Source organism: Myotis nattereri (genome assembly GCF_964212035.1).
Source record: "Myotis nattereri genome assembly, chromosome: 1".
NCBI lineage: Eukaryota > Metazoa > Chordata > Mammalia > Chiroptera > Vespertilionidae > Myotis > Myotis nattereri.
This window is the reverse complement of record NC_138075.1, coordinates 137,169,589-137,190,554: the sequence shown is the minus strand read 5'-3', so window position 1 is coordinate 137,190,554 and position 20,966 is coordinate 137,169,589. Positions and strand designations below refer to the sequence as shown.

Sequence of the window (20,966 nt, the reverse complement as noted above, 5' to 3'; positions counted from 1 at the left end):
ACTTGTTTACGCAGCAGACATTTATTGAAAATCCAGCATGTAACAGAGTTTTAAAATGTACCTGGGATTTGTTTTTACCAGGTGTGGTAAGACACATAGACAGAAAATAATTGTCATGAAGGAAAACATTCACACAGATCCCTAGAATTAGGAGAAATGGCACAGCACACCATGTAGGGCCACCAGGGCAACACCAGGGCCGGTCAAGAGTCAGGGGGAATGAGGGGAAAACATGGGCAAGAGCCTTTATAGTGGTTTCTGCAGAAGGAACTAACGAGGTAGGGTAAGCAGGCTTAGGATTAGCTAGTTTGGGCTCTGGGGAGTAGGGGCTGTTTCTAGTTGTCTGTTACCTGGCCCTGAGGTAATTAGGGCAGGATAATAATTGTGTGGAGTGTAAGAGCACTGTGAGAACCTAATAAAAGAGGTGGTTGAGTGTATGGATTATGGATTGGTTGGTTTGAATATGAAAGATATGCTTGCATGCCCAGCTGATGTGGTTCAGTTGTTGAGTGTCAACTATGAACCAGGAGGTCATGGTTTGATTCCAGGTCAGGGCACATGCTCTGATTGTGGGCTCAATCCCCAAGAGGGGGCATGCAGGAAGTAGCCAATCAATGATTCTCTCTCATCATTGATGTTTCTATCTCCTCCCTTCCTCTCTGTAATCAATAAATATATATATACACACTAGAGGCCTGGTGCACAAAATTCATGCACTGAAGGGGGAATCCCTCAGCCCAGCCTGCCCCCTCTCACAGTCCTGGAGCCCTCAAGGAATGTCCTACTAAAAGCTTAGGCCTGCTCCCCGGTGAGCTAAGTTGCAGTCTGGCCTCCCTCTGCAGGAGGCAACATGGCTGATCAGGGGAAGGCGCCGCCCTCATCACCCTGCTGCTGGCTGCCGCAGCTGCCAAGGTGTTTTCATCAACATGGACTCCAGTCCTTTCACCACAAAAAAATGACAACTTTCTTTAGGCATTTTCAAGATGTCTCTTTCATAGGATATGACATTTCTTTCTTTTTCTTTATCCTCACTTGAGGATGATTTTCCCATTGATTTTAAGAGAGCGTGGAAGAGAAAGGGAAAGACAGAGAGAAATATCAATGTGAGAGGGACACTTTGATTGGTTGCCTCCTGCATGAGCCCTGACCTGGGCCCCAGCCAGGGAGGAGCCTGCAACCTCGGAACATGCCCTTGACCAGAATCAAACCCGGACCCTGCAGACGGCAGGCTGAGGCTCTATCCACTGAGCCAAACCAGCTAGGACAGGATATGACATTTCTTAACCCCTCCAGCAGTGGACCTTCATTTTTTCCTCCAGGAGTGAGATGGAAAAACCCTAGATCACCTTCTTGGATTCTTTGTGTGTTTTTTTTTAATATTTTATTGATTTTTTTACAGAGAGGAAGGGAGAGGGACAGAGAGTTAGAAACATTGATGAGAGAGAAACATCGATCAGCTGCCTCCTGCACACCCCCCACTGGGGATGTGCCCGCAACCAAGGTACATGCCCATGACTGGAATCAAACCTGGGACCCTTCAGTCCGCAGGCCGACGCTCCATCCACTGAGCCAAACCAGCCAGGGCTTCTTGGATTCTTATTACCCAAGTTACCAAGAGCACTGTAAGTGGCATACAGGGAGCTTAACCAGTGAGTGGTCAGAAAAGGGGTTTCCTCTGCAGCTCACATGCAGAGGCAGGACTGCTGGCGCGCCGCGGCTGGCGGACCCTCTCCTCTCCGGGCCTGCTCTCAGCTGTGGCGGCTGCGGGCAGGCCTGCCTTCTCCTCTCTGGCCTGCCCTTGGCCATGGCAGCTTGGGCAGGCCCTCCATCTCTGTTTCCATCTCCGCTCTGGACCTCACCTGCGTGCGCAGCCTTCTCCTGACTGGTCGTGACTATTATGGTGTCCCGGCTAATTTGCATATTACTTACTTATATAGATAGATATAGATATAGATATAGATATATAGATATAGATATATAGATATAGATATATAGATATAGATATATAGATATAGATATAGATATAGATATTTTAAAAGGTGTGCTTGCAGGTGAGTCCTATACCATCTTTTGGAATTGGCTAGCCCTAAGAAGGACAGTCACTCCAGGGTCAGGGAGTTCTCAGACGTCAAAACATCAGAATAAAAAGACACTTAATATAGACAGTTACTCTGTTAGATGATGGAAATAAATAAGGTAAGGTCCTTGCCTTCAAGAAGCTCACAATCTGGAAAGGAAACAAGCACAGACTTATGTTGGTAGAAAAATGCAGCAAGTGTAATTATAGAGATGTACACTCAGACCCCATCCTCTCCACCCTCTGGCCATAACCACATTTTTGTCAGCGTCTATGGGATATATATATATATATATATATATATATATATATATATATACTGAGTGGTCAGATTATTATGACCACCTGACGTTTGTAGGCAAATTAGCTATAATTTCGTGCTGAAGTTGCTAGAGGGCCATACCATTATAAATAGGGAAGCAGGTTCTTTGCCACGAGAGTAGAAGTGATTTTTTTCTGAAGATATGGGTAAACAACACAATTTAACAGCCTTTGAACATGGGATATATATATATATATTTTTTTTTTCCCTTTGGTTATTCTCTTCACCTTCTTTCATCCCATCTTCTCCCCGCTCACACACACACACACACACACACACACACACACATCTCTCCACTAACATTTATCCATCTATATCCATGACTCTGGTTCTATTATTCTCATCAATTTATTTTGTTCATTAGATTCCACATATAAGTGAGATCATATAGTATTTGTCTTTTTTACTGGCTTATTTCATTTAGCATTACATTAATCTAATCTAAGGTTCATCCATGCTGTCACAAAAGGTAAGAGTTCCTTTTTACAGCTGTGTAGTATTCCATTGTATAAATGTACCACAGCTTTTTTTATCCACTCATGTACCAATGGGTGCTTGGGCTGTTTCTAGATCTTAGCTATTGTAAATATTACTGTAATGAACATAAGGGTGTATATATTCTTTCTGATTGGTGTTTTGGTATATTTAGGATATGTTCCCAGAGTGGGATCACTGAGTCAAATTGCAGTTCTGTTTTTAATTTTTTGAGGAAATTCCATACTGCTTTCCATAATGGCTGCACCAGTCTGCATTCCCACCAGCAGTGTACTAGAATTCCCTTTCTTCCACATCCTCATGAACACTTGTTTGTTAATTTATTGATGGTATTCATTCTGGCAGGTGTGAGGTGATATCTTATTGTGGTTTTAATTTTCATCTCCCTGATGATTAGTGATGTTGAGCATTTTCTATTTCTATTAGCCATCTGTATATTCTCTTTGGAGGAGTGTCTATTCAAGTTCTTTGCCCATTTTTAAGTTGGATTGTTTCATCTTCCTGGTGTTGATTGTATAAGTTCTTTAAATATTTTGGAAATTAACCCATTATCAGATGTATCATTGACAAATATGTTCTCTGATACAATGGGTTTCCTTTTCATTTTGTTGATGGTTTCTTTTGCTGTGCAGAAGCTTTTTAATTTGATGGAGTCCCATTTGTTTATTTTATTTTTGTTTTCCTTGCCCCAGGAGATGTATTGGTGAAAATACTACTATGTGAGATGTCTGAGATTTTATTGCCTATGTTTTCTTCTAGGATTATTATGGTCTCATGACTTACATTTAGTCTTTTATCCATTTTAAGTTTATTCTTTTGTATTGAGTAAACTGGTGATCTAGTTTCTTTTTTTTGTTTGTTTGTTTGTTTGTTCCTGTTTAATTTTTCTAACACCATTCATTGAAGAGACTATCTTTACTCCATTGTATGCTTTTGCCTCCTTGTCAAATATTAATTGACCATAGAGGTGTGGGTTGATTTTTGGGCTCTCTGTTCTACTGTAATGATCCATATGCCTGTTCTTATACCAATACCAGGCTGTTTGAATTATAGAGGCCTTGTAGTATAGTTTGGTATCTGGTATGTGATCCCTCCACTTTTTTTCTTTTTTCTCAAGATTTCTGAGGCTATTTAGGATCTTTTTTGGGTTCCATATACATTTTTGGAATATTTGTTCTAGATCTATGAAATATGCCATTGGTATTTTAATAGGTGTTGTATTGAATCTATAGATTGCTTTGGATATTTTAAGCATTTTAATGATGTTAATTCTACCAATTCATGAACACAGTATATGCTTCCATTTATTTGTATTTTCCTCAGTTTCTTTCTTCAATGTTCTACAGTTTTCTGAGTACAGGTCTTTTATCTCCTTGGTTAAATGTATTCTTAGGTACCTTATTTTGTTGTTGTTGTTGTTGCAACAGTTAATAGGATTGTTTTATTAGTTTCTCTTTCTGATAGTTCATTATTGGTGCATAGAAATGCCATTGATTTCTGGACATTGATTTTGTATTTTGCTACTTTGTCAAATTGATTTATTAGATCTAGTAGTTTTTGGTGGAGTCTTTAGGGTTTTCTATGTATAATATTATGCCATCTTGTGAATAATAACAGTTTTACTTTATCCTTTCAAATTTGAATGGCTTTTATGTCTTTTCTGATCTCTGTGGCTAGAACTTCCAGTACTATGTTGAATAAGAGTGGTGAAAGTGGACATCCCTGTCTTGTTCCTGACCTTAAGGGAAATACCTTTAGTTTTTGCTTCTTGAGTATGATGTTAGCTATACATTTTTCTTATATGACCTTTATCAATTTGAGGCATGGCCCCTTTATTCCCACTTTGGTGAGAGTTTAAATGGGTGCTGGATTTTGTCAAATGCTTTTCCTGCATCTATTGATATGAACATGTAATTTTTTCTTTAAATTTGTTTATGTGGTGTAATACATTTATTGATTTGTGAATATTGTACCAGCCTTGCATCCCCAGAATAAATTACACTTGATCATGGTATATGATCTTTTTAATGCATTACTGGATCAAATTTACTGATATTTTGTTGAAGATTTTACATTATGCTCATCGATGGTATTAGCCTATAATGTTTTTTTCTTTGTAGTGTCTTTATCTGGTTTTGGAATTAGGATAATGTTGGCCTTTTAAAAAGAGCTTGGAAGTTGTCCCTTCTCTTGAATTTTTTTATATAGTTTGAGGAGGATAGATGTTAATTCTTCTTTGAATGTTTGGTAAACTTTACCTGTGAAGCCATCCAGTCCAGAACTTTTGTTTGCTGGGAGTTTTTTAAATTACTGCTTCAATTTCTTTTCTTTTTAAAAATATATTTGTATTGATTTCAGAGAGGAAGGGAGAAGGAGAGAGAGATAGAAATATCAATGATGAGAGATAATCATTGATTGGCTGCCTTCTGGATGCCCCCAACTGGGAATTGAGCCCACAACCCAGGCATGTGCTCTGATGGGGAATCAAGATGTGACCTGGTTCAGAGGTCGACACTCAACCACTGAGACACCACAGCTGGGCTGTTTCAATTTTTTAAGTTCGACTTTCTTAGCAAATCTCAATTGTACAATACAGTGTTATCCACTATGGTCACCATAGTATACATAGATCCTCAGACTTTATTCATCTTAAAACTGAAAGTTTGTATCCTTTTACCAACCTCTCCCTATTTACTCCTCCCCCCAGGCCATGGTAACCAACTTTTCTCTCTCTTTTTCTATGAGTTTGACTTTTTTTTAGGTAATACTGTTTTAACTCATTCTCTTCCCTGACTAAAAAATGAAAATTTTAGGCTGTTCAAATATATTTGAAAATGCCTGCAAATTCCAGTCCTCTCAGAAATTCATGATTCACATTAGCATATTAAAGGTTCTGAAAAGTAAAAACAAAACTTTGCTTTAACTCCTAGGCTTATTTCACTGTAAAGCCTCCTTTTCCCCTTACAACACAATACACATCCTGAGAAATTCTATCAGTGAGTGGTGACCCTTTAAACAATTTGACACGAGGGAAGGACATTATTAACTTTGAATCTTATAGATTGCTTTATAGATGATTCCGGCTCTCAGAACTAGCAAAAGTGATAGGAATGGAGAGGCACGGATGAATTTAAGAATTGATTAGGAGCTAAAGCAGTGCTTTATAGATTAAATGTAGATAGTGAAGCCAGATTATGGGAAAGAATGTGACATTTTGGATTTGCGGAGTCTGTCTGATCTTCTAGCAGAGATATCCATTAGGCAGTTAGAGTAGAGCTTCTGTGTAAGAGATATATGTTTAAAATAAGATTTTATTGGTTTTACCAGGAACAGTCTTTGAGAAAGAAAACCATTGGACAGACCCCTGAGAAGGAACCACAACCCCTAAGCAAGAGAAGAAAAAAGAGCCAAGAACCTAACAGGCCAGAAATACTCAAAAAGGTAGCGTAGGAATTTCAAAGGCAGTGGTGTCACAAAATACAAAAGATTGGGAAGTTGAAGCAAGGAATTAGAGATCAACAGATTCCCATGTAACAGAAGGTTTAGCATGCTTGTAATGGTGCACAGAGCCGATGTTAAAATTTCAGGACTTTTGCAAGCCAGTTGGTGACAAGTTAGTAACTGACATCAGCTCTAGTGAACGTATTTGCACCATTAAAAGTGGAATACATTACTAAGCCAAGCTCCTTAACTCCTGCTCTGAAAAGCTGGTTGTTCAACATTTACTGAATCACCACTGGAATAAAGGCTAGAAAATTCTTTTTGGATTTGTCAGGTAAGAGGGCATTCCAGAGGGCATTCTCTTGAGTGGTGGAATGGAGGCCAGATTGCAGTAAGTTAAGGAGTGGTAGGTATGAAGATGGAAAGACTTTAATGAGAACAGAAGATACAAATTATATAGTAGCCAGAGGATAATATGAACTTAGGGACTGGAGAAGCAAACATATTTATAGCTCAATGAGATTTTTCCAATGGAAAGAGAGAGAGCAAGGCAGAAGATACAAGATGATGCAAAGTGAAGGTCTCCCAGGGGAGGAAGGAGAGGATGGTATTTGAGACATGGGTATAGGGGTCCATGGATATTAGGAAGGATGGCTTGTCATCCAAGACTGAAAGAAAGATGGAATCTCTACAAGAAACAAATATTTGCCATTCGACCTGCATTTAAAATAGGACGCATATTTGTTTTTAGGTAAACTTGGCTGCTCTGGCTTTGGTAGCTAACGACTACTGCCACTTGTTATTCCTTTGGGCAAAAGTCTGGATCTTTCCCTTAGTCATTCACATGCAACACTATTTAAAAATATTTCTACTTTTTAAGAAATTAAGGGAGAAATAACGAATGTGTGAAAAGGAATATAAGTATTGTATTGTTTAAGTCTACACCCTAATAAATCCCAATCATGGGTATTTTACCTACCCACCTGCTGGATTTCAATACGTAATGAGCAAGTCCTGTATTTAGTTTCCTGCCCCAGTTAATCCTGCTTCTCCTGCCATTTTCAGGCCCAGATTCAGGCTGTTACATTTGCTTATATTAGTCAATTTCTGACCAAAGTTCCTCTCACTAAGAAATATGAAGTTGGGATAATGGATGTCATCTTGCTCCTTATTGCCATTTCTAATCCTGGTAAGGAAAACAAATCAATGAAGCCAGAGGGAAGGAATTGTGTGTGCATTTTCTGAGCCAGAAGTGTGTCTTCTTTATCTTTATATCCTCATTATCCATTTAATAAATATTTATTAAGAATACACTATTTTCTGGGCAAAATGCCATAGGCTAGGGATGAGGGTATAAATACACAGAGCTTTTAGTATAATGGGAGAGACATATATCAAGTAGCCACACAAATATATATATATGTAATTAAATATATATATATATATATATATACATATATATATATATAATACATACATATTATTACAAAATGTGGTACATGCTCTGAAAGAAAAATGAAGAGTTATATGAGATACTTAAAAGAATTAGCTGACTGAATTCCTGGAATAGGAGGTAGCTCTCTGGGAGAGCTCTGAGGCCTGAAGGAGGAGTAGGAGTACAGGCAAAGTGTGAGGCAAAGAGCATTCTGGGGAGAAGGAACAGCCACTGAGAAGGACCTGAGGCAGGAAAGCTTTATCATCTCTGGGAAATAAAAAAAAAGTAGAAAATCTAGTGAGAAAAGAAAAGCTTGAAGAGATAGACACTGTTAACCACCATGCTGTTGTCTTTGTCTGACTTTTTGTTTGTTTGTTTTGTTTGTTCATTTGTTGTTTTCAGTTTTATGTCCTACATATAAGTGAAGTCATTCAGTTCTTTATTTTTTTTTCCTTCTGATTTATTTCACTTAGCTTATACTAGTCAATTTCAGACTGATGGATGATATTTTCAAGGTCCATCCATGTTGTCTCAAATGGCAGTATTTCATCTTTTCTTATGGCTGAGTATTATTCCATGATATATGTATACCATATCTCCTTTAGAAATGTGTTAATTTTAAAATATTTAAGGATTTTTTGGATGTAGGTCTATATTGTTATTTTTAAAACAACTTTATTGACATATAATTTACATATAAATTGCACCCATTTAAAATGTAAAATTAAAAGCTTTGATATATTCACATTGTATATATCAGAATTGTATAACTGTCCTCACATTCTAATTTTAGAAGATTTCATCACTCCCCAAAGAATCATTAGCAGTCACTCCCCATTCCTCCCCAGCCTCCCTTCCTACCTCTATAGCCTAAAACAACCACTAATCTACTTTCTTTCTGTCCAGATTTGCTTGTTTTATACATTTCATATAAATGAAATAATATAATACATGGTCTTTGTGACTGGTTTCTTTCATGTAACATAAAAAGAAAAAGTGAAGTGATGAAAACTACAGAGATGAAAAGGGAATTGGCCATTAGTGTCCTACCTATATCCCCTTGGCCTTGTTTTCTCTATATCTCTTCTCTGTGAACCTGTGATTTCTGTGGATACCTGTGACACAGCCTGGAGTCTTTTTTTTTTTTTTTTAAACCAATGCAGTATGTTTAGCCCACAATCAGATCAAGTGAGAAGTGTCAGGGTGTTTGTGCTAATGCTCCTTAAAAACAGCCTACAACCAGTGACAGACAGGAAGTTGTGAATAAATACCCTCACTTCTTTTTCCTATTAGTTGAGGAAACTCTGAGACATGTTCTACAATGTCCCAAAGATTTCCCCAGTGAGTTTTAGCTCCCTGCCCACAGTGGTGACTTGCTTAGTAATGTTATTGGATTCCTTCCCTTTTGTGTCTTACTTCCCCACTCCTCTACTAGTATTTCCTGGAATTGCCTCTCAAATAAATTGCTTATACTTATGAGTCTGCTTCTAAGGAATGCAAACCATGCCTCATAATTTAGGAACAAATTGAGAGCCAAAACAACTCCACTACAAAACCATTTAAAAATCAGTTTGTAGATTAAAAAACAAAAAGACAAATAAATCAAATTTAAAAGAAGAAATTTGGAGGGCAAAGACTAATTAGAATAAAGGTAATTGATGTCCTGGAATTAGACAAATGGATCAGAAATTGTATTTAAAAACCAGTAGAAGATCATTTCCCTGATTAAACGGAATTAATCTAGAACATCTTGTTCCTGGGGAAAAAAATTGATGTAGGAATAGCTATACTGAGATATATCCTAGTGTTGTTGTTTTTTTAATTTTGCTGATTAAGACAAAATTCTTTACCTATCCAGGCAAATACTAATTATTTACCAGGAAAAAATATGGATAGTCTCAGACTTTTCTAAGAATTATTTAATGTCTGCAAAGTGCTGAGAAAAAGAAGATCAGATTCAAAAGTGTTTTTCTCAGTCAAGCTGACATTTAAATATAAAAACAATCTCAATTATAAACAAACCAATGTCCTATATGACCTTTTTGAAAAAATAAGAAAAATTAAAGTCAATAAACTAAGAAGTAAAGGAAGAAGCCACAATAAAAAGACTGGTGACAAGAATTCAATTAATTTAAATACAGATTGAGACTAAGCAATTATGGAAAATGTGGTCACAAAATATTAATGTTATAAACCTTGACAATGTGAAAAAATGATAACATAACAATAGAAATCAAGCATGGAGGGGGAAGGAGGAAGTGGAAAGAGGTTCATTTGTGATCATTTTCTGATATTCCTCTGTAGCTGGGGCTCAACAGATGTAGTCTGAAGTTGCTAAATCAAGAATTGGAGAGTTAATGATAGTAAATAAAGCTATAATGATTGTAGCAAAACAAAATGCCCCAAACTGATAATAAACCTTCCAAATTATCTAAAGAAACACATACAAACACACACTTGTAAAACCAAATATAGAAAAGACCATACATATAACAATTGATAGTAATATAAAACTTATAACATGGATTAATAAATACTACACATATCTCTTATATATATAAATGAGAATAAGTTCATCCATTACAAAAGGCTATAGAATAGATAAAAAAAAACTCACAAAAATCCAACTATGCATTTAAAAGAATGAAATACAGTACAACTGCAAAAAAGAGGTGATTCTTTGATGACAGCATAACAGACAACCAGATAAACCACCAGCTAGCGTAATAATCAAATTACAGGAAAAATGTACAAAATTAGAAATAAAAATGGAAAATAACTTAATATAAAGGAAATTTAAAAAATACATTTGAAAATATAAGTGATAAATATTGAATAGAAGCAAAGATAGATAAATCTAAACAGACAAATAACAGTGGAAGCAATTATAAAAGTTATTGCGGATCTTCTTCCTTAAAATCTCTAAGCCTATATGGTTTTACTGTTAATTATTTAAAACTAGAGGCCCAGTGCACGAATTCGTGCACCGGTGGGGTATGGCTGACCCAGCCCCAATCGGGGTGGATTGGGGCTGGGCCTGTTGGGAGAAGGAGATGGCGGGAGGTTGGCCAGCTGGCTTGCCCCAATCAGGGCCAGGCTGACTGGGGGGAGGGCGAGGGTGATTGGCCAGCCAGTGGGCCCCGCCCCAAATGGGGTGGGGGAACCAATCGGGGGTCAGCAGCTGGGGTAGGGGCTGGGGGAGGTTGGCTGGCCAGCCCCACCTCCGATTGGTGAAGGGGGTCCAACTTGGGGGCAGAGCTGTCTGGGGGAAGGGGCAGCAGGCCAATTAGGGTGGTGGGGGCCCACCGGGGGTGGGGCCAGCCAGGGAGAGGGGTTACAGGCAGTTACCCAGCTGGCCTTGCCCCTGATCGGGGTGGGGAGAGCCGATATGGGTAGGGCTGGGTGGGAAGAGGGGCTGCAGGAGGTTGGCCAGCTGGCCCCACCCCCTATTTGGGTAGGGGGCAATTAGGGGCAGGGCCAGCTGGGGAGAGGGGCCGCATGCCAATTGGGGTGGTGGGGGCCCATCAGGGGAGGGGCTGGCTGGGGGGAGGGGCTGCAGGAGGTTGGACAGTCAGCCCTGCCCCCTATTGGGATGGGGGGCAATCAGGGGCAGGACCAGCCGGGAGGAGGGGCTGCAGGCCGACCACGGTGCGGTGAGTCAATCAGGGGTGAGGCCAGCAGGGGGGAAGGGCTGTGGGGGGGTTGGCCGGCTGCCCTGCCCTCGATTGGAGTGGCAGAGGCCCATCAGGGGTGGGGCTGGCCAGAGGGAAGGGGGCTGGCCACGCACCCCACCCCTTGATCAGGCCAGTTCGCTGGCTGCAGTGGGCGTCATAGTGACTGGTTGTTCCAGTCATTACGGCATTCCGGTTGCTGGCTTTTTATATATATAGACTAGAGGCCCAGTGCACGAAATTTGTGCATGGAGGGGGGGTCTCTTCAGCCCAGCCTGCACCCTCTCCAATCCAGGACCCCTCAGGGGATGTCTGCCTGCCAGTTTAGGCCCGATCCTCTCACAATCTGGGACTGCTGGCTCCTAACTGCTCACCTGCCTGCCTGCCTGATTGCCCCTACTGGTCCCACTGCCAGCCTGATCACCTCTAACTGCCTCTGCCTGCTGGCCTGGTCACCCCTAACTGCCCCCCCCTCCCCCACCAGCATGGTTGCCCCTTACTGCCCCCCCTGCTGGCCTGGTCACCCCCAACTGCCCCCCCCAACAGCTTGGTCACCCCTCACAGGCCCCCCTGCGGGCCTGGTCATCCCACACAGCCAGTTGTTCAGTCGTTTGGTTGTCCCTCACTAACCCCCCTGCCGGCCTTGTCACCCCACTCAGCCTGTTCGGTCGTCCGTTCGGTTGCAATGGCCCCTGGCTCTTTATATATATAGATAGTTATGAAACAGATAAGTTGGATAGAATTTAAACTGTGGCAAAACACCAAAAAGGGAAATTTTTCAAATTGTATTTATGAAGAATGTCTAACGCTGATATAAAAACTTGATAAGAAAAGGCCAACCCATTTACCAACATTTATGTATAAACCTAATAAAACAATGGCAGTTGTAGTTCAGCAGTTCTTAAGAAAATATGCCAATTTGGTTCCTTTCTGGACTTATTTGACTCACAAATCGTTCAAGAGTGTTTTGTTTAATTTCCACATATTTGTGAATTTTCTGGTTTTTCTTTTGTTGTTGATTTCTAATTTCATTTCACTGTGATCAGAAAAGATACATTGCATGCTTTCAGTCTTCCTAAATTTACTAAGACATTATGGCCTAACATACGGTCTATCCTGGAGAGTGTTCCATGTCCCTTGGGAAAAAAATGTATAATCTGCTATTGTTGGGTGGAGTGTTCTGTATAGATAAATTATCTAGCTAGCTAGCTAGCTATTCACCAATCCACCCCCATCCCATCTTTCTATCTACCATACTATGGGAACTTTATACCTATCAAGCCCATGGCCTAGAGGTTCAGGTGGCTGGTTTGCATCATCACTCAGATCTATGCTCAAATATAACCTCAGAGAAGTTCTCTCTGACCACAGTGTCTAACATTGTACCACACCTCACCACATCCTTTCACTCTCTGTCTTGTTTCCTGGTTTGTTTTTTGCTGAACATTATCACAATCTGAAATTATATTATTTATTTGATTCTTGTTTGTTCTCTGTCCTCTCCCAGCAGAATACAAGCTCAATGAAAGCAGAGACTTTGCTTTGTTCACAGCAAGAGCTTAACAGTTGATGAATATATTTAACATTTTTAAAATATCATCTGCTCTTCAAAATAGCACACTATTTTTACTTAAATAAATTTGTTTATATGGTTTTTAGCTGGGAGATTTGAGAGGCTATTCTCATGCCTGTATAATTTTTCTGTACTTTTTCCTCTGCTTAAATTACTACTTCTTAATTTCATAAAAACTTTTTATTCTTGGCTGTGTTGGGAATTGAAAGTTGGATCATCTAGATCAGATTACACAATATACTTTATAATTTTAAAGTTATATGCTAAGTAAAAAAATTCACTATTTGCAAGCTTGGCTAATTGAAATGACTGTTCTCTCCAAAATTATGTGCTTTTTAATGTTATATTTTAATAAGTTATAAAAAATAAAATTATTTACTGTTTTTACTTTGTCTCTTACTATCTTTAACATTCCTTTTCTTTCCTATATCAATGTCCCTTTCTCTTTGTCCATTCTCCCAGAGTTGCTTATATTCTCATGTGCTTTGAGTCTCAGATACAACCACACATCGCACTTGATTCAGCATCTTGCTCCTCTTTTCTGTCTCTGTGCCTGTCCCTGACAATATTTTAGAATCTATTTTAAAGTTAGACTAGTGTTTAAGAAACACGAAAGTGAAAGTGGTTGTTAAATACAACCTGGGGTTAAACCACTGCTTTATTTCTACTTTCTCTCTGGGTGCATTGGTTTCTGTTGGTAATGAAAAGTAATTACTCTAAGGAGTAGATATAGTCCCCACGTCCTGGAAAGAACAGAAAGAGAACTCTCCCATTTAAAAGTGGGATTGTGCTCCAAACAATTTTTACTGCAGTTTTTAATCCTGCCCTTCTCGAAGCTCACCTTTTTACTCTAGGAAGTCTTCTCTTTTGCCTGGATCCTTTAAGAAATTGTCATCTATATCACACATTCTAGGAAATTGTACTTTTGTAATTGTTTGATGTTGTAGTACTGTTTCCCTTTCCACCCTGAATAGTGTAAGCTTCTCGAATACATGACCATGCTTTATCTAGAAAACAAATAAACAACTATTTAAATAGTACTGTGACTCTAGGTTATATATCCTGTAGGATTAGACTTTTAAATGATGTGTTAATGATCTGGTTTGTGGTTAGGGTGTCTAGTCATTAGCTACAATTTCAGTTTCCTGAATTTTAAGTTAGTAGATAGAAAAGAAACATTCTTTATGAGGCATTGTCATTTCATCAGTGTAATTTTATGCTCCTTTTTTCTATTGACTGATAGAATCTGTTTAATTATTGATTTTTAATAATGTGATAAGCACTTATGACCCCCACTACCCAAAACAAAAGCCAGGACCAACACCTACATCTAATGCCTGCTCTTCGTCAACCTGTTCCCCACCTCTTCCCATCTTAGGTCATAGAGAAGTAGAGAACGGTATCCAGCATTTTACAGATGATGAAACTGAGACTTCGGGAGGTTGAGTTTTTCAGATCACACAGTAAATGGGCCATCTGGGATCCAGACCTAGGTGTGTTAATTCTGACACCAAGCTTCTGAACTGCTCATATAGTCTCCCAATTATTTGTCTGCAGGACGGCAGGGAAGTGCTATTTAATAAAATAAGCAGATCCTGGGATTTAAATCTTAGGAGAGAGAATAATCACTGAAGAGGATAATGGTCCATCTCTAACTTTGAGTTTTGTTTTGTTTTCTTATTCATTTGTTTTCTTTACCCAGCCCTCTCTAGGTTAGTTCACAGTTCAGCTGTCCTAAGGCTGGACATACTATAGTTGGTTCAGGTTTCAAAAATCAAACCAAAGGAGATATGATAAGGACAGCATTATGGAAATTGCTTAGGTGTGGAAGAGACTTTTTCTAAATGACCACCTTGTTACAAATGGCAGTAATGCCAATAGAAAGGCCTTGTTTGTACACTGTAGAAAGAACCCTCGTTTGGTCTTCAATTAATGGTGGTTAATGTGCAGTCTGCTGTTCTCTAGAAGAATATATAAAACAGACTTATACTTGGTTGTTTTATCCTGCTAACATAGTGAATTACAGATGAGAGCACACACACACACACACACACACACACACACACACACACACACTTTTCTCCTGTAATTCTATTCTACATAGAAATGCAAAGTTAAAGACAGACTAATTACTGTTGTCTTAAGAAACCCCATAGAATGATGTGTGCCCAGATACCCAGAAGAGTATCAATAAAAGTGAAAGGTGTATCCACTGGACATCACAGGGGTTTGTCCTCAGATAATTTTTCTTTTTTTTTAATTTAATGGAGAAGTGTATATATATATATATATATATATATATATATATATATATATATATTATGCAAAGTGTCCCCATGGGAGTTTGACCGGGAGACTGGGAGTTCTATTGCTCGCTATGACATGCACTGACCACCAGGGGGCAGCGCAGAACAAAGGAAGGCCCCAGCAGGCAACCAGTAGCCAAGGAAGGAAGGCCCCTGCCAACCCTGATCGCCAGCCATGCCTAGGGACCCTACCTGTGCACAAATTTCATGCACCGAGCCTCTAGTGTAAAACATGATGTTGGAAAATTGTAGAATGATTGATCCTTAACAATAGACTTAAACTAGAAAGAAAGAGTGACTAATTGGGTATCAAGGGTGTGTGATGAGTGAGGAAGTCATTATTATAACAAAGAGAGGAAAAGATCCCTATTAATAATGCCAAGTGGGTGAAGCACCAAGATGAAGATATTAGATTATCAAGTACTTAGAGCTCTTCACAGTGATAAGATTAAGGTAAATAATCAGACTCATAAGAGAAATAATATTACTATAATAAAGCCTGTCAACAACTTATCTGGGGTGCTTTACCTGATTCCCAATTGTAATTTGGTGGAGTTTTTTATTTGTACTAACCAACTTAATCATCTCCAGTGCTTAAAAAATAAGGGAAATTGCTCAAAATTATGGCTCATACATTCTATTTGTGTGTTCATCACACATAGCCTGGAACACAATCACATGGTATATTTAGTTCTTATTTGGCTGATACTATATACTATGTTCTAAAAACTTGAACATTCATAGATATTATTGCTTTTATTTCAGTGATACAAATCTATATATTCCACTTAGCTGAACTGACTACTTATGGAGTCCAAATGCTCAGTATATTCAAACTTCATAATATTTTTGTCTCTGGAATTTAAAAATGTAGAAAGTGTTCCCCTGCTTTTTTCCAAAGTGAATTCCTTTTTTTTTTTTTTTTCAAATGGAAAGACTCTCTGACTAATTAGATAAGGAACCAATACAGCCCTGAACAGATGTCAATTGATTGAGCACCTCATATATATTATACACAGGACCAGGCACTGAGCACAGGAGTAGAGGAGAGAAGATCTATTTCATGCCCTCGGGCTTCAGTAGAACTTGGGATCTATTCTATGTCTTTTTCAAGCATCATTTCTCTTCTAAACTGTATAACATTTCAACTCTTCAAAGGATGGTACATAACTACTCCCATTCTAGATGCTTAGGAGGGAAGTTATTTCATTATTTACAATGGAAGCTTTAGGGTATTAGGAATTAATTCTGCCTTTCACCTTGGTTAAGAAAAGCTGGTGGATTGGGGAGATATAAATATTAAATAAATATGTACACAAGTATTAAATTATAATTGTGAAAAGACATTGTGAGAGACTTTGCCAATAGGTAGACCCTTGGCCAAATCCATGATTAAGTAGGACAGCCTTTCACTCAGACAAGTCTCCTGGTTAAATTCTTTAATTTTAAAAATTTGGTATTATATCTGGAAAGTATCATCAAACCCAAGGTAACCTAGATGTTTTTGTATGTTATCTCCTAGGAATTTTATAGTTTTGCATTGTACATTTAGGTCTATAATCCATTTTTAGTAATTTTTGCAAAAGGGGTAAGCTCTTCTAAATTTCTTTTTTGGATGTGGATGTCCAGTTGTTCCAGCAATATTATTAAAAAAGACTAACTTTTAAACTTTGAATTGCTTTTCTTTGTCAAAGATCAGTTGATTAGTTTAGTTTTCTGGGTTTATTTCTAGATGCTCTATTCTGTTTTATTGGTTTATTTGTCCATACTTTTACCAAAACTACACTGTCTTGATGATCACAGCTTTATGGTACGTCTTAAGTCAGGTAGTGTCAGTCCTCCAACTTTGTTCTTCTCTTTCAATGGTGTGTGGCTATATCAGGTCTTTTGTCTTTGCACATGAATTTTAGAATCAGTTTGTTGATATCTGCAAAATAACTTGCTGGAATTTTTATTAGGATTGCATTGAACCTATCAATCAAGGTGAAAAAAGAAGAACTGATATCTTAATAATACTAAGTCTTCCTACCCATGTATATTAAATATCCATTTATTTAGGTCGTCTTTGATTTTTTTTTCATCAGCATTTTGTAGTTTTCCTTATATAGATCTTGCACATATTTTGTTAGATTTATACCAAAGTATTTCATTTTTTTTGTTGTGAATATAAATGGTATGTTTTTTTTATGTCAAATTTCAATTGTTCATTGCTGGTAGATAGAAAGCAATTTGCATTTGTATATAAACCTTGTATCCTGCAACCTTGCTATAATCACTTAATTCAATGAGGCTTTTTTGGTTGTTGTTGAATCTGGGATTTTCTACATAAACTAGGGGCCCAGTGCATGAATTTGTGCACCTTGAAAAGAACTGTGGGCCGCAAAGCTGTGGTGGGCACAAGGGCGGGTCTTGGCCCATCCTCCGTGCCCCCACCTGGCCCCTCCCACCACACTCCCTGGTCCCCTGTCTGCTGGCAGCCCTGCTTCCCCCTGTCACTGCTCTCATGCGTTGATGGTGCTGGCCCTGCTCGCACCGGCTGACGGCGTGGAGTGATTGGGGCCCATTGCCCCTCAGGAGCAGGGGGCAGTGGAGAAGCCCTGAGAGGCGATCAGGGCCAGCAGCCACCGCTCACACCCGCTGATGGCACTGAGCGATCAGGGCCAGCAGGTGCGAGCGGCAGCTCCAGCGCCAGCAGCGGGTGTGAATGGGGCCAGCGCTGGCAGCAGATGTGGGCACCGGCAGCACGTGTGAGTGCCCAGCGGGACTGCGGTGCGCAGAAGCAAAGAATTTTCAGTAACCGCCAGAGGCTCACCCCTATGACAGTGACTGGTGCCCCGCCTTGGCCTGGCGACCCCGCTCACCTATTCCACGATCCCGCCATGGCAGATGCCCACCATGTTCCACACACCTGCTCCCTAGTGGTCAGTGCATGTCATAGCGACCAGTTGTTTTGTTGTTCAGTTGTTCCGCCATTCGGTCTATTTGTATATTAGGGTTTTATATATAGACATAGATATAGACATAGACATAGACATAGACATAGACATAGACATAGACATAGACATAGACATAGACATAGACATAAATATAGACATAGACATAGACATAGATATAGATATATAGATAGACTAGGGGCCCGGTGCACGAAATTCGTGCACTGGGTGTGTGTGTGGGGGGGGAGTGTCCCTCAGCCCAGCCTGCCCCCTCTCACATACTGGGAGCCCTCAGGCGTTGACCCCCATCACCCTCCAATTGCAGGATCGGCCCCTTTCCCAGGCCTGACGCCTCTGACAGAGGCGTCAGGCCTGGGCAGGGGACCCTCATTTCCCCCCATCACTGGTTCTGCCCCCAGCCCAGGCCTGATGCCTCTGGCCCAGGAATCAGGCCTGGGCAGGGGACCCCCAGACCCCTCCGATTGCTGGCTCTGCCCCTTGCCCAGGCCTGATGCCTCAGCCAGAGGCGTTGACCCCCATCACCCTCCGATCGCCTGATTGGCCCCTTGCCCAGGCCTGACGCCTCCGCCAGAGGTGTCAGGCTTGGACAGGGGACCCCCATCTCCCCCCGATCACTGGCTCTGGCCCCCGCCCAGGCCTGAGGCCTGTGGCCCAGGAATCATGCCTGGGCAGGGGACCTCCATCTCCCTCTGATCGCTTGCTCCACCCCCCGCCCAAGCCTGACGCCTCTGACCCAGGCTTCAGGCCTGGGCAAGGGGACCATCATATCCCCCCAATCCCCGGCTCCGCCCCCCACCCAGGCCTGATGCCTCGGCCAGAGGAGTTGACCCTCATCACCCTCCGATCACCAATCACCGGATCGGCCCCTTGACCAGGCCTGAGGCCTCCGGCAGAGGTGTCAGGCCTGGGCAGGGGACCCCCAGCTCCCCGCGGTTGCAGGCTCCGCCCCTGCCCAGGCCCAACGCCTCTGGCCTAGGCGTCCAGCCCGGGCAGCGGGGACCTGCAGTGGCAGCGGGGGGCGCCGCGACTGTGGGCTTCGCTTTAGGCCCAGGCAAGGGACCCCTAGCTCCTGGGACTGCCAGCTTCGACCGTGCCCAGCTCCCATCGCTGGCTCCACCCCTACTTCCTGCTATCACTGGCCAGGGCGGCAAAGGCGCCTGATTCTCCGATCATGAATGGGGGGCCCCAGGGCTGTCTTTGCCCTGCCCCCCAGCTCTTAGCTCCCCCCTGGGTTTCCGATCACTGTCAGTGGCAGGGGGCTTCTTCCAGCTTTCCCTTTCACCTCCCTGCATTGTGCCTACATATGCAAATTAACCGCCATCTTGTTGGCAGTTAACTGCCAATCTTAGTTGGCAGTTAACTGCCAATCTTAGTTAGCAGTTAATTTGCATATAGCCCTGATTAGCCAATGAAAAGGGTAGCGCCGTATGCCAATTACCATTTTTCTCTTTTATTAGTGTAGATCATATCTTCTGCAAACAGACATATTTTATGCCTTCTTTCCCAGTATGAAAATCTTTTATTTCCTTTCCATGTCTTATTGCATTAGCTAGACCTTCCAGTACAATTCTGAAAGGGAGTGGTGAAAGGGGGAATTCTTATTTTTGTTGTTAGCGGTATAACTTCTAGTTTCATACCATTAAGCATGACGTTTGTTGTCAATTTTTTACAGACCTCCTTTAGCAATTTGAGAAATCCCCTATTTTTAATTTGCTCAAAGTTTTTTATCATAAATGAGTGTTGGGTTTTGTCAGATGCTTTTTTTGTGTCTATTGATATGATGATGTGAATTTTCTTTTTAGCTTGTCGATGTGATGGACTACATTCATTGATTTTCAGACCTTGAACCAGCTTTGCATACTTGTGATAATTTGCACTTGGTTAGGATGTATAATTTTTTTAACACATGGTTAGAATTTATTTGATAATATTTTGTTGAAGATTTTTGCATTGATATTCATGAGAGATATTAGTCTGTAATTTCCTTTTCTTGTTATGTCTTTGTCTGGTTTGGGCATTAGGATAATGCTGGCCACATAGAATGAGTGAAGAAGTATTCCCTCTGCTTCAATTTTCTGGAAGAGATTATGGAGAATTGGAATAATTTACTCCTTCAATGTTTTGAGGAATTCACCAAAATGGTGGTTGGGGGCACATCCCCAGTAGGGGGTGTGCAGGAGGCAACTGATCGATGTTTCTAACTCTCTATCCCTCTCCCTTCCTCTCTATAAAAAATCAATAAAATCTATTTTTTTAAAAAAACAGCCTAATGATTCACATAACTAGATAAGCAAATCAAGCTTTATAAACTTATAACAAATATTAAGTTGCTGGCATTGAAAAGCTGGGTTTGGATATAGACAAGTATGCTGTTTGCTTTAAATCTTTGAGTACCTTGGCTTTTAATATTTTATTCTTATATTCAAGCAGAAAGTGCATGACTTCATTTCATACAATAAACTGATCTAAGAGTGGAAAATTTGTAGAGATGAAGGAAATTCCAAGTTTTTGTGTGTGCATAAATAGCTTTGTATAATAAATATGCAGCCATTAAAACATTATATAGGGACAGTACAATTTAAAACTTCAACTTCTGATTACAGATTACCAAATCTAATCCTTCTCATTATTATCATTAATGGCATAATTTATTTGCTTTGAGGTAAATATGATCTCATTATACTGTACACTA

General features: G+C 40.2%; 1 pseudogene across 1 annotated transcript in view; it reads right to left on the bottom strand.

Annotated features, from left to right (window-relative positions):
• Positions 1–20,291: 20,291 nt before the first annotated feature.
• LOC308529714 (mitochondrial outer membrane protein SLC25A46-like) overlaps positions 20,292–20,966 on the bottom strand; it is a 60,130-nt pseudogene continuing 59,455 nt past the window's right edge. Inside the window, exon 5 of the transcript in view lies at positions 20,292–20,349. The product of the transcript in view is annotated as a mitochondrial outer membrane protein SLC25A46-like (transcript). The remainder of the gene's footprint in view (positions 20,350–20,966) is intronic.